Source organism: Carassius gibelio, chromosome B22, assembly GCF_023724105.1.
Source record: "Carassius gibelio isolate Cgi1373 ecotype wild population from Czech Republic chromosome B22, carGib1.2-hapl.c, whole genome shotgun sequence".
Lineage (NCBI taxonomy): Eukaryota > Metazoa > Chordata > Actinopteri > Cypriniformes > Cyprinidae > Carassius > Carassius gibelio.
In genome coordinates this window covers 43,410,098-43,412,597 of record NC_068417.1, presented here as the reverse complement: position 1 = coordinate 43,412,597, position 2,500 = coordinate 43,410,098, and the positions used below count along the sequence as shown (strand labels likewise).

Below are 2,500 nucleotides of genomic sequence, written 5' to 3'. Positions count from 1 at the left end.
GCAGTCTCCCATCCATGTACTAACCAGGCCCAAACCTGCAAATATTCAGTGATCGGGCATTGACTCTATTTTTTGGCAAAATTATTATATACTAAGTGAAAAATGTCCAAAAAGCTTACAGCACCTGGTATTCCCAGGCAGTCTCCCATCCATGTACTAACCAGGCCCAAACCTGCAAATATTCAGAGATCGGGCATTGACTCTATTTTTTGGCAAAATTATTATTTACTAAGTGAAAAATGTCCAAAAAGCTTACAGCACCTGGTATTCCCAGGCGGTCTCCCATCCAAGTACTAACCAGGCCCAAACCTGCTTAACTTCCGAGATCAGACGAGATCGGGCATAGCCAGGTTGGTATGGCCGTAAGCGAAGTCTGCTGCAAAGAGAGGGCTATTTAAAGACCAGCCAATCTTATCGCCAGTACATTATATAAGTAGGAAAGAAAACCCAAAAGCTTAAAGCACCTGGTATTCCTAGGCAGTCTCTCATCAAAGTACTAACCAGACCTAAACCTGCTAAGATTCAGAGATCGGGCATTGACTCTTTTTTTTTTCTTCTTTTTTTTTAATGAAAGATTATTATATAATTTGTGAAATTTTCCAAAAAGATTAAAGCACCTGGTATTCCCAGGCAGTCTCCCATCCATGTACTAACCAGGCCCAAACCTGCAAATATTCAGAGATCGGGCATTGACTCTATTTTTTGGCAAAATTATTATATACTAAGTGAAAAATGTCCAAAAAGCTTACAGCACCTGGTATTCCCAGGCAGTCTCCCATCCATGTACTAACCAGGCCCAAACCTGCAAATATTCAGAGATCGGGCATTGACTCTATTTTTTGGCAAAATTATTATTTACTAAGTCAAAAATGTCCAAAAAGCTTACAGCACCTGGTATTCCCAGGCGGTCTCCCATCCAAGTACTAACCAGGCCCAAACCTGCTTAGCTTCCGAGATCAGACGAGATCGGGCATAGCCAGGTTGGTATGGCCGTAAGCGTAGTCTGCTGCAAAGAGAGGGCTATTTAAAAAACAGCCAATCTTATCGCCAGTACATTATATAAGTAGGAAAGAAAACCCAAAAGCTTAAAGCACCTGGTATTCCTAGGCAGTCTCTCATAAAAGTACTAACCAGACCTAAACCTGCTAAGATTCAGAGATCGGGCATTGACTCTATTTTTTGGCAAAATTATTATATACTAAGTGAAAAATGTCCAAAAAGATTAAAGCACCTGGTATTCCCAGGCAGTCTCCCATCCATGTACTAACCAGGCCCAAACCTGCAAATATTCAGAGATCGGGCATTGACTCTATTTTTTGGCAAAATTATTATATACTAAGTGAAAAATGTCCAAAAATCTTACAGCACCTGGTATTCCCAGGCGGTCTCCCATTCAAGTACTAACCAGGCCCAAACCTGCTTAGCTTCCGAGATCAGACGAGATCGGGCATAGCCAGGTTGGTATGGCCGTAAGCGAAGTCTGCTGCCAAGAGAGGGCTATTTAAAGAACAGCCAATCTTATCGCCAGTACATTATATAAGTAGGAAAGAAAACCCAAAAGCTTAAAGCACCTGGTATTCCTAGGCAGTCTCTCATAAAAGTACTAACCAGACCTAAACCTGCTAAGATTCAGAGATCGGGCATTGACTCTTTTTTTTTTTTTTATGAAAGATTATTATATAATTCGTGAAATTTTCCAAAAAGATTAAAGCACCTGGTATTCCCAGGCAGTCTCCCATCCATGTACTAACCAGGCCCAAACCTGCAAATATTCAGTGATCGGGCATTGACTCTATTTTTTGGCAAAATTATTATATACTAAGTGAAAAATGTCCAAAAAGCTTACAGCACCTGGTATTCCCAGGCAGTCTCCCATCCATGTACTAACCAGGCCCAAACCTGCAAATATTCAGAGATCGGGCATTGACTCTATTTTTTGGCAAAATTATTATTTACTAAGTGAAAAATGTCCAAAAAGCTTACAGCACCTGGTATTCCCAGGCGGTCTCCCATCCAAGTACTAACCAGGCCCAAACCTGCTTAGCTTCCGAGATCAGACGAGATCGGGCATAGCCAGGTTGGTATGGCCGTAAGCGAAGTCTGCTGCAAAGAGAGGGCTATTTAAAGACCAGCCAATCTTATCGCCAGTACATTATATAAGTAGGAAAGAAAACCCAAAAGCTTAAAGCACCTGGTATTCCTAGGCAGTCTCTCATCAAAGTACTAACCAGACCTAAACCTGCTAAGATTCAGAGATCGGGCATTGACTCTTTTTTTTTTCTTCTTTTTTTTAATGAAAGATTATTATATAATTCGTGAAATTTTCCAAAAAGATTAAAGCACCTGGTATTCCCAGGCAGTCTCCCATCCATGTACTAACCAGGCCCAAACCTGCAAATATTCAGAGATCGGGCATTGACTCTATTTTTTGGCAAAATTATTATATACTAAGTGAAAAATGTCCAAAAAGCTTACAGCACCTGGTATTCCCAGGCAGTCT

The 2,500-nt window shown here is 40.9% G+C and overlaps 4 non-coding genes across 4 annotated transcripts; all 4 read right to left on the bottom strand.

Moving 5' to 3' along the window:
- Positions 1–249: 249 nt before the first annotated feature.
- LOC127999611 (5S ribosomal RNA) lies at positions 250–368 on the bottom strand. The gene has a single exon (XR_008172424.1). It is a non-coding gene; the product is annotated as a 5S ribosomal RNA (ribosomal RNA).
- Positions 369–879: 511 nt separating this feature from the next.
- Positions 880–998, bottom strand: LOC127996466 (5S ribosomal RNA). The gene has a single exon (XR_008169372.1). It is a non-coding gene; the product is annotated as a 5S ribosomal RNA (ribosomal RNA).
- A 358-nt stretch (positions 999–1,356) lies between these two features.
- Positions 1,357–1,475, bottom strand: LOC128000081 (5S ribosomal RNA). Its single transcript, XR_008172877.1, has one exon. It is a non-coding gene; the product is annotated as a 5S ribosomal RNA (ribosomal RNA).
- A 501-nt stretch (positions 1,476–1,976) lies between these two features.
- Positions 1,977–2,095, bottom strand: LOC127996455 (5S ribosomal RNA). The gene has a single exon (XR_008169361.1). It is a non-coding gene; the product is annotated as a 5S ribosomal RNA (ribosomal RNA).
- Between the last annotated feature and the right edge of the window lie 405 nt (positions 2,096–2,500).